Genomic DNA, 11,597 nt, shown 5'->3' with positions numbered 1-11,597 from the left:
GTTAAAAAAAAAACAAACCCTATCTGAATGAAAAAACATAACAAAATTGATTTAGAAGAGCAAATGGTCAAGACTTTAAAGAAGCTAGGGAAAACTGTAAAGGAAGGAGATTCAGCCCTAGCAGAACTTCTCCGATAAGACAAAAGCAGTGCTGAAGGGAAATGGGCAATTCTGATTGTTTTAAACGAACATTTTCTTGTATAAACAAAACCAGTGTAGCCAAGAACAGAAGGAATGAGGAGAATTGGGGGGGAAACCTTTCCTAGACAATCTGTCAAATAGGATGTGATTGGGTTGGAATATTGCTGTGGTCTAGGAAATGAGCAGCTGGCTGATTTACAAATCAGGGCAAGGTTTGGCCCTATGAAAGAAAAGCATAGTACAACCTGCCATATGACTATGAGTGTGTATGGGTGTGTTTTTAGATGTCTACGTATAAGTGTGTGTGTCTATCTATCTGAGGTTAATTGTAGTCTGGGGCAGGGGAGAGACAAAAAGTACACAGCAGAGAACAGAAGAAAACCTGCAAGGAAGCAAAGCCAAGCTGGGTAGCTTTGAAAACAATGTGTAGTATTTATCATATAAGTTTTCTTCATATGGAAATTTATTGTTTTATATTGAATTCTCTCTTGTGTTCTTTTTTTTGTATGAACAGATTTATTTATTTTTCGTTTTCCACATTCACTTTTATAAGATTTTGAGTTCTAATTCCCCTCCTCCCCAAGACATCACGTAATTGGACATAGGCTGTACATGTACAATCATATTAAACATATTTCCACATTAGTCAAGTTGTAAAGAGTCAGAACCAAAGGGAAAAACCCCAAGAAAGAAAAAGTAAACCAGGAAGAGAGCAAATAGTTGGCTCTGATCTGCATTCAGACTCTGCAGCTCTTCCCTGGGTGTGGACCACATCCTTCATTTTTAGTCTTGGGATTGTTTTAGATCATTGAATTGCTGAAAAGAATGAAGTCTGCCAAAGTTGGTCTGTAATTGTGTTCAGTGCTCTCCTGGTTCTGCTCCCCTCACTCAGCATCAGTTCATTTAAGTCTTTCCAGGTTTTTCTGAAGCCCTCCTGCTCACCATTTCTTATAGCACAATAGAATTCCATGACATTCATATACCACAACTTGTTCAGCCATTCTCCGATGGATGGGCATCCCCTCAATTTCTAGTTCTTGGCCAGCACAAAAAGAGCTGCTATAAATATTTTTGCACATGTGGGTCCTTTTCCCATTTTTATGATCTTTTTGGGATACAGACCTAGAAGCAGTATTTGTGAATCAAAGGGTATACACAGTTTTATAGCCCTTTGGACCTAGTTCCAAATTGTTCTCCAGAATGGTTGAATCAGTTCACAGTTCCACCAACAATGCATTAGAGTTCTAATTTTCCCACATCTTCTCCAACATTTATCATTTTCCTGTTTCGTCATGTTAGTCAATCTAATAAGCGTGAAGTGGTACCTCAGAGTTGTTTTAATTTGCATTTCTCTAATCAATAGGGATTTAGAACATTTTTTCATATGACTATAGCTTTAATTTCTTCCTCTGAAAACTGCCTGTTCATATTCTTTGACCATTAACCACATGGAGAAAGACTTGCATTCTTGTAAATTTGACTCAATTCTCTATGTATTTCAGAAATGAGGCCTTTATCAGAGACTAAATATTGTTTCCCAGCTTTCTGCTTCCCTTCTAATCTTGGTTGCATTGACCTTGTTTGTGCAAAACCTTTTAAATTTAATGTAATCAGAATTATCCATTTTACATTTCATTATGTTCTCTATCTCTTGTTTGGTCATAAATTCTTTTTCTCTCCATAGATCTGACAGATAAACTATTCCTTGCTCTCCTAATTTTCTTATAGTATCACCCTTTATGTCTAAATCATGTACCCATTTTGACCTTATCTTGGTGTATGGTGTAAGGTGCTGGTCTATGCCAGTTTCTGCCATACTATTTTCTAGTTTTCCCCCAGTTTTTGTCAAATAGTGACCTCTTGCTCCAATATGTGAGACGTTGGGTTTTATCGCTAGGTTATTTTGCTCATTTGCTTCTGTGCGTATCTCAGTCTCTCTAGTCCTTATCAAATTGCTTTTATTATTATGACTTTGTAGCTAGTGCTGCTAGGTCTCTTTCCTTCCCATTTTTTCATTGATTCCCTTGATATTCTTAACATTTGTTTCTCCAGACGAGCAGCGATCTGCTGCCTAATCCAATGGAACGTTTTCCTCCCCTCCTCACCCTCTCTCACTTCTCCATGTTCAATTTGTGGAGGTTCCCTCCAAAGCCTAGAGAGAAAAGAGTAACCAGGAGGAGAAAGGTCAAGGAGAATGAGGAGGGAGAAAGGCCATTGGATTTGGCAGCGAAGAGACCACTTATAATTTTGGAGAGAGCAGTTTGGGTGGAAGAATGGTCAGAAACCTGATTGTAAGGGGTTAAGAAGAGAGAGGGGGTAGAGAAAGTTGAGGGATTGATTGTAAGTGGCCCTTTCAATGCTTTCAGCCACAAATGTGAATTTAGAGACATCTCCCCCCCAAGTGGTCAAAAGGAGCATGTATGTGCAAGCTGTGGGAGAGCTTTCCGAGCTTGTATCCTCAGGACCATGGGACTTGTCCTCTGTCACCAAGACCTGCCTTCTGAGTTGTCTCCTCTGTTGAAATGGAAGGTCCTGAAAGCAGGACTGTTCTGTTTTCTACCTTGGCACTTGACATTGTGCTAGACACACAGTAGCCCCTTAATAAGTGCTTCATTCATTCAATCTTACTGCTCTCTGAGTATGACTCTTCATCTCCAGACTCCGTGTCTTTGCCTTGGCTGTTCCCCATGCCTGGAATGCCCTTCCTCTTCACCTCCACTTCCGGACTTTCCTGGCTTCTTTCAGGTCTTAGCTCCAAGCCCACCTTCTGCAAGAGGCCCTCCTCAGTCCCACACCTACTGCTAATGCCTTCCCCTTTGAGATCCCCCTTCCCTTTGTCCAGAGTCTCCCTACATGGACATAGCGGTCTCCCCCATTAAAGAGTCATCTACTTAAAGGCAGGGCCTAGTTTGGCCTTCCTCTGTCTCTCCAGTGCTTGGCACACAGTAGGCACTTAATCAGTGCTTCTTGGCTTGATCTGACTTTGAGGGCAGCCCAGAGGCAAGGGAGGAGCAGAATCTGAGATTTCTCTGGGTTTTGTATTCTTGGACAATATTTTTTTTTCCTCACCTCTAAGGCTCGAATTCAGGATGGAGAGCAAGGAGCGAGGGGTTCTTTCTTTCTTACCCACCCCCTGGGGAGCGGGCTGCCACACGCGTATTGGAGAGAACCTTGGACGCCTGAATGCAGACCTTGAGGAGACCACTGGGTGGCTAGCTTGAGTACAGCGCCACCTGGTGGGCACATCGCATAGCCCACTCGCTTGTCAAGACCAGAAGGGAGACCCTGTTTGTAGGGACTGGTGGTTTCTGACTGGCAGGATGTGAGCCCCTGGGGCACCTCATGTCACATGGGATGTCCACAAGTGTCCTGAAACCTTCGTCTGGGGAGCAGCGATCATGAGAACATCCCAGTCACACCCTAGTCATTTCTGACTTTGTTACTCGATAGGTATCCAAAGGGTGAGCTCGCTGGGTGTTAGGACCAAAGAATAAAGGGATGGTTGCCAAACCTCTAGAAAGGGAGGCAGTGATTGCCCGAAGCCAGCCTGTTCTGTCGTTGATGGCTGGATCATGGAAGTGGAGAGAGTGCAACCAGGAGAAGATTGTATATCGTAACAGTGACATTGTAACAATGCTTAACTAAGAATGACTTCCATCTTCTTAAATATTGGATACAATGACCATTCCTTGCTCCAAGTAGAAACAGCTCAAAGGAAACACGGGATGCACAAATTTGGAGAATCGACCCCAAACATTTGCATGGACTATCTGTGCTCGCACTGCCCTGATCAGTTGCAGTTGGACACACTGAAACTGGACTCTAACATAGCGGTGTCATTTTGGTCCCCTGCAAGAATGAAGGCCAACCCCCCAGCTGGAACCAGACCAACACCACTGCCTTTTGGCCAGGATCACCAAATTAGAGAGGAGGGAAAGGAAGAAGGGGGTGGTTAGAGCTCAGGCAGGCTTTAGCGAACTCCCTGTCCAGCATGCTCCCCCTATTCTCAGAGAGAAGAGCCCCGCAGGCAATCAGCAGGGGTCAGGCCTGAGCAACTCACAGCGTCTGCTAAGGGTTCAGTGCCTTCACGGGGCCTGTTCTCAGTGACTGGGCTAAAGGCATACAGAGCACACTCCTCTCATTTGCAGATGTCCCAAAACTGGGATTAGAGAGAACTGATGGAAGATTAGATAGCAGCGTCAGGATCCACAGGGCTCCCGACAGGTGAAGGGGTGGGGAACCTGAGGCATCCATGCTACACGTGACCCTGGAGGTCCTCAAGTGCGGACCTTGGACTTAGTCCAAACTTCACAGAACAGACCCCCTTAATCAAAGGATTTGTAAACGTGGACTCAGTCAAAGAGCTGCACCTGAGGACCTAGAGGGTCACATGTCACCTTGGGGCCACGGGTTCCCCACCCCTGGGCTCGAGCCTTGGGTTCAGTCTAATAAAGTGAAATCAAAAGGGATAAATGCAAATTCTTGCACAAAAGATCACCTTTACAAGTCCAAGTTGAGGTAGACAAGGATAGCAGCAGCTTTCTCAAAAAGGATGTGGGGGTATGAGTGGACCACAAGCTCAACAGGAGCTAGCAGGTCAATATGGAAGCCAAAAAATACCCCTGGGTCCTTGTAGCAAGAAAGGTACAGATTCCAGAAATGAGAAGGGGGATGCTCTGTCCTCGGCCCTCTTTTGGACCTCTGGTCAGTTTTGGGCACCACAGTTTAGGAAGGGCACTAATAAACTGGAGGGTACCCAGTGAAGGGCAGCCAGGACAGTAAATGGCTTTGAGTCTGGGACAGGATCGACAGAATTGGGCCCATGGGACAGCAGGAACTGTCTTTAAGTATTAAGTGTTACCGTGTTTCCCCGATAATAAGACACTGTCTTATTAATTTTTTGGACAGAAAAACACCAGAGGGCTTATTTTCAGGGGAGGGCTTATTTTAATGAACATTGACAGCAATTTTAATAAACAGGTAAATGTGAACAAAAAAATGTACCTTTATTCAATAATGATCATGTCATCTTCTTCAACAACATCGTCATAAGTGACCATACCCTGAATTCCGTCCTGGATGTCTTGTGCCTCCATTTCCTTCAGAAGAAGTGGACCCAATCTGTCATGTCCAGCAATATAGCTCTCTTTAAATGAATATGTCTTGTCCAGGTAACCTGCTCGTAGTGCCTTGGCGACACAGCTGTCAGTAATTTTATCCCATGACTTCTTCACCCAAGTCACGACTTCTTGCAGACAGGGCTTCACAAAGTTTCCACGCTGATTTCCTTCCATTCTATTTTCAATGTAGTCATTGACTTCCATGCGCAAATGGTCCTTGAATGGCTTCTTTATTGCAATATCAAGGGTCTGGAGATAGGCAGTCATTCCTGCAGAAATCATTACTTGATCTATTCTTCTCTCTGCAAGGAAGTTCTTCATTTCTTTAGCGCGGTGAGTGCTGGCTGAATCCCAGACTATCAGACCTCTTTGGTTACCTCGCATAACAAGTGGCAGCATTAAATCAACCCACTTTCTTATAACGGCTTGTGTACACCAGGCTTTTTCAGTTTCAAGAACGTAAATGCCAGATACACGTTCAATCTTATCTTTCTTGCCCTTACTGATGATTAGAGGTGTGGCTTTCTTTCCATCCAAACGAATTGCCAAAACACAGGTGACCCGTGCACTTTCATAGCCAGTGGTGGGAATGTAGATTGACGTTGCACCCCTGTGATGAATTGTTGTTTGAGATCCTTGTCCCATAAACACTGCAGTTTCATCCATAGCAATCATATTGCAGGTTTGGTACTTGGAAATGTCGATCCTATCAATAAAGGACTTGAATGCAAGTGCACGTTTAATAACTTCAGCATCTTCCAGCTTAAACAGTGTTGTTGATCTTCTTAGGGACAGTTCATACCGTTGAAGGAAACCGTCCAACCAGTGTTGTGATGCTTTGAATCCTTCTGAGACCATTTCAAACTCTGGTGCCATTGAAAGGGCAAATGCTTGAATATCAGCCCTGCGCACAACCAAGGCCTTTGCTCTCCTGTCAGCAATCCATTCACCAATGAGGATCTCCAAGTCAGGATATAAGGGCTGCCGACCTGATCCAGACCTGCGCTTTTTCCCTTTTCCCTCATCCACCTGTTGATTGAGGTTATTATAATCTGCTCTCCATTTTCTGACCATTCGAAGATCCAAAAGTTTTTCTTTACAGAAAACTGCAAGATTCTTGCCATGTGACTCCTCTACAATTGCTTTCTTATACTCAACAGTATAGCGTAGCTCTTCCTTTTTGTACTCATGTCTGGGGGTCAAAACAGACAGAATAATAAAATTATGACCATCAGTCCTTCTTTTCACTCCATCATGCCCCCAGAGTTCTTCTTTTTTCCTCCATCATGCCCCCTCACTCCCGCTTACATACCGGGTTTTTATGTTGTCCTGCCTCAGCTCTCCTCCACGGCACTGCTCTCAATGGCACCAGCAAGCAAATCACTGGGGAAGAACAGGATGACGCTCACTGCTGCAGCTCTGATTGGATGCAGCTCGGATCCTGGCGTGCGTTTCATGGGGGGGGGGGGGAACGGTGCATACAGAGGATACCGTAATGTAGCGTGTAGCGCAGGGGATCACCTTCACTACAGTAGCAATCTCAATAGGGCTTATTTTCAGGGAAGGGCTTATTTTCGGGATAGGTCTTATCCGGGAAACACGGTAATACTTTAGAGTCTGTTATGTGAGAGACAGGCCACTAGGTGGTGCCATAGTACACAGGAAGACTCATTTTACTGAGTTCAAATGTGACCAGACACTCAATAGCTGTGCGACTCTGGGCAAGTCACTTTACCCTATTGACCTCAGTTTCCTCATCTGTTAAATGAGGTAGAGAAGGAAGTGGCAAACCACTCCAGTATCACTGCCAAGGAAACAAAGAATCAAACATGACTGAAAATAAGTATATATATATATATGTGAGGCCCAGATCAGACACTCTGTCTGGTCCCAGAGGGCAGAAGCAGAAAAGGTGGGCTGGAAATCTGGCCAATTTAGGCTTTACTCAGGAAAAGCCTCCCCTCTAATCCGAGCTGTCCCACCAGGGAAGGGGCAGACAATGGGTTGGGAGGCCTCCAGCAGAAGCTGGCTGACTCCAGATCTAACTAATCATGGTGAGAATCCCCTCCACAGCTGGATTCCACCCCTCAGACTCTAGTCTGGCTATGATATGGCCAGGCTGGCCAATGAGGCCCTGGTCCTTGGAGTGTGAGCAGATAATCCCCATCTGGCTCTAGCATCCAAAGAACAGGGGAGAAAGCTGGGCTGAGGACAGCTCCCAAACCTTCATGGCTGAGACACAGGCTTTACAATGACGAAGAGTTCCCTGATTGGCTATTGGGCATCAGCTGATGCCTCAGAAGCAGCAAGTGGACGTGCAGCTAACTGTGAGCCCCAAGGTCTGGCTTTCCCTCCCATCTGACCCTTTGCCTTCCTTCCAGAGGGGGGAGCCATGACTGTTCCAAGCTGTAGGGGAGAAGCGGCCCACTATTCCTTTTTTAAAAAATAGTATTTTATTGGGGCGGCCAGGTGGCGCAGTGAGTGAGAGCACTGGCCCCAGTGTTGGGAGACTCAGGATGGGTTCCGGCCTCAGATACTCAGCCACCCACACAAAAATAACTGCCCATGTAGCCTTGAGCAAGTTACTTAACCCCCAACTGCTTAAAAAAATAATATTTTTCCCCCCAATTAGATATGAAAACAATTTAAAACTTTTTTTTAGGTTTTGAGTTCCAAATTCTGTCCTTCCCACTCTTGTCCTCCACTCTCTCTGAGATGATAAGCAATCTGATATAGTTTATACATGTGCAATCATGTAAAACATTTCTATATTAGTCATTTTGTTCAAGAAGACAAGAAAGGAAGAAAGAGAAGGAAGGAAGGAAGAGAAGGAAGGAAGAGATGGAAGGAAGTGATGGGGTACCTGGGGTCTAAATCAATTTGTAAAACCAGTTTGTACAATTGTAACTGCAATTTGTATTGTAAAATTGTAATCTGTAAAATCCTTTTCCCAGCCTCAAACTCTGCCCCTTCCCCCTATCCGCACGCTGCCTAGGCAACACCTGGTGACTCCTTTGCTCTTACTTAATCTCTTCATGTCTCCTCAGGTCTGGGCCAAATACGCCTTTGTCCTTGCCTCATGTCTCCTCCACCTGGCCCAAATCTCATCTAAGCAATCCATGCACTAAAGTCACAAGTTCCTCTCAGTCAGTTCTAACCTTTATCTATGCACTGAGGTCCCTTCCCTCCATCTGGTCAGCCCTGACAATGGCAGCCCTACCCTTTAAAAGTAAAAGCCTGTGCCCCTCTCACTTGCAGGTCCCCTAAAGGACTCTTGCCCGCTTCTCATGGAAGCATGTAACAATAAACTTCTACAACTCTCACTCCAATTAAGCCTGAGACCTTCAATTCTTTCCAGATGCTATTGCAGGTAATCCAGGACTTAGATAAGATCAGAATTCCTGCTGAACCTAGAGGGAGCCATCCCTCATCAGAAGGAAGAGAAGGAAGGAAGGAAGGAAGGAAGGAAGGAAGGAAGGAAGGAAGGAAGGAAGGAAGGAAGGAAGGAAGGAAGGAAGGAAGGAAGGAAGGAAGGAAGGAAGGAAGGAAAAGTAGCCTGCTTGAGACTGTGTTCAGACAACATTGGTTCTTTCTCTGGAGGTGAACAGCATGTTTCTCCACAAATCTTTTGGGATGGGGTCAGGGGTGGCTAGGTGGTGCAGTGAATAGAGCACCAGCCCAGAGTCAGGAGGACCTGAGTTCAAATCCGGCCTCAGACACCTAACACTTACTAGCCATGTGACCTTGGGCAAGTCACTTAACCCCAATTACCCTAACTTCTCCCCTCCAAAAAGCAAGTCATTCATATGTATCTAAGTCATTCATGGTTAATCATTGTTACAATGTCACTCTTACTATATACAAGGTTTTCCTGGTTCCACTCCCTTCACTTTGCATCAATTCATGTAAGTCTTTCCAAGTTTTTCTAAATATATCCTCACCATTTCTTATAGCAGAATAACACTCCACATATAATATACCTGTACCATGGCTTGTTCAGCCATGCCCCATTGATGGGCATCCCCTCAGTTTCCAATTCTTTGCCACCACAAAGAGAGCTGCTATGAATATTTTTGTACATGTGAGTCCTTTTTTCCTTTTTGATGATCTCTTTGGGACAGAGATCTAAAAGTGATATTGCTGGATCAAAGATATATCACAGCTTGTTCAGCCATTCCCCAATAGATGGGCAACCCTTCAACTTCCAATTCTTTTTTTTAATTTTTTTTATTTATAAAGCAATTGGGGTTAAGTAACTTGCTCAAGGTTACACGGCCAGGTGTTTCTGGGTGGGTGCTAAGTGTCCGAGCCCGGGATTCGATCTCCAGGTCTTCTCAACACTGGAGCCGGTGCTCTTACTCGCTGTGCTACCTGGCCGCCCCTCAACTTCCAATTCTTGGCCACCACAAGAAGAGCTGCTATAAACATTGTTTTTACAAAGAAGCTCTTTCCCCCTTTTTGGAAATCTCTTTGTAGCCCCTATTTCTTTTGTGCTTATTTTTTTTCCCAGTCAAGGATTTCAAGGGCAAAACCCCCAGACGGCCACATGGGTTGGGAGATGAAGGACCTACCAGTAACTGGAGGCAGCAGCAGGAGCCCCCAGAGCCAGGAGGTGGCCTAGTCACAAAAGGGAGATGGCCATGCATAGGCAGCCACCTTGTGTGCATTGAGAAGTTTGCACAGGTTGGAGGGTGGCACCTGAGCAGCTTAAACCGGCGGCAACTCGGCCCCCAGGGGCACCAAGGAACTGCTAGGCAAGACCTGGCATCCTCCTCTTCCCCAGAACCAGCAGCAATGGAGGAGCCCGGCCCAGCAGTGGGTGGCCCACCCAGTAGGCCAGTTCCATCCATCCACAACTCCATGGGGATTCCATCAAGGGAGAAAAGGGTGTTCAGGGTCAGGAGTCAGGAGGGACCCCCCTTGGCCACACATATTCTCCAAATGGTACTTTCAGATTGCAGATTGCATTCCCTCTCCCCCAGGGACCTCTTCTATGCAAGGTGAGAGCACTAACCCCACCCCCTTCTCCCCCCTTCCTCCCCTCCTATCACCCCGTGTTTTCTTCTCTGCTCGTCTCCCTTACTCCTGTCTCCCATGACCTGTTCAGGATCCCCTTTCCTAGTCTCCTCCATCAGATCACCCCTCTGTCTTCTTCTCTCTGTCACTTGTCTTCAATCTCTTCCTCTCTGCTGCCTAGAATCATACCCACAAAGGCCCTCCCTTGACCCTTCCACCCTCACTATTCCAAGTCATATGCCTCTTCCTTTGTAGCTAAATTCTTTGAGCATTTGTCTACACTTGTGCCTCCACTGTCTCTCCTCTCACTCTCTTCTTAACCCCTTCCAATTCAGCTTCCAACTTAATCATTCCACCCAAACGGCTCTCTCCGATGCCACTGATGATCTTAGCTGCCCAAATCCAGTGGCTTTCCCCCATCCTCATTCTCCTTGGCTTCTTTGCCCCTTGGACATCGTTGGGCACTCTCCTCCTGGACACTTTCCTCCCTCTGAGTTTTCAGGTACACTGCCCCTCCCTGCCCCATCTCCTGGCTCTCCTCCTCCCTCTTTGGCTGCCCCTTCCTCCAGGCCATGCCCTCTGTCCTTGGGTGTTCCCCAGGCTCCCCCAACTCTCCTCCTCCCTCTCTGGGCACTCTTCTTCCAGACCAGGCCTTCTAACCAAGGGTGTCCTTCAGGCTGTGTCCTGGGCCCTCTGAGAGATCTCCTCAGTTCCCACGGACTGAATGACCATCTTTAGGCTAATGACTCTCACATCTGCCTTTCTTGTCCTGACCTCTCTTCTGACCCCTGAGTCTCACATCTTTCAACTCAATTCAACTCAACCCAACAAACATTTATGAAGTATCAGTATGTGCTAACCAGGGTGCTAAGTGCTGGGGATACAAAGAAGAAAAAGAAAGACAGTCCTGCCCTCAAGGAGCTTACAACTGAATGGGGGAAGATGAGACGCAGAAGGCAGCTGAGAAGGGAGGCTCCTGCAGAGGTGCTAAGGATAGGGGCAGGGTGTCTGATGCAGCAGAAGCTGAGCAGAGTGGGTGATGGCAAAGGGAGAGCCTCAGGCACCAATCTGAGCTCCCTGGAAGAAAGGCTTGGGGCAGGGGTGGGGGTGGGGGGTTGGGTTAATGCTGGCTCCAGCCCCCCAGGTGCAGGAAGAATCAGAAACAGAGTCAATTACTGTCTGGAGAAGGTGGGGTGCTGTCTGGAGTCAAACCAAGCAGAACTCCTGCTGCTGCTGCTGCTGGTGCTGGTGCTGGTGCTGCTGGTGCTGCTGCTGCTGGTGCTGGTGCTGCTGCTGCTGGTGCTGCTGCTGCTGGTGCTG

The 11,597-nt window shown here is 46.3% G+C and overlaps 1 pseudogene; it reads left to right on the top strand.

Annotated features, from left to right (window-relative positions):
- The window catches only part of LOC138167675 (zinc finger protein 850-like), a 762,790-nt pseudogene that overhangs the window by 646,121 nt on the left and 105,072 nt on the right, over positions 1-11,597 (top strand).

This window comes from Petaurus breviceps, unplaced genomic scaffold (assembly GCF_028583685.1).
Source record: "Petaurus breviceps papuanus isolate PSGF00001 unplaced genomic scaffold, PetGlider_PUasm1.0 287, whole genome shotgun sequence".
In the NCBI taxonomy this organism is placed as follows: Eukaryota; Metazoa; Chordata; class Mammalia; order Diprotodontia; family Petauridae; genus Petaurus; species Petaurus breviceps.
The sequence above is the reverse complement of the archived record's forward strand: the minus strand, read 5'-3'. Positions and strand labels throughout refer to the sequence as shown.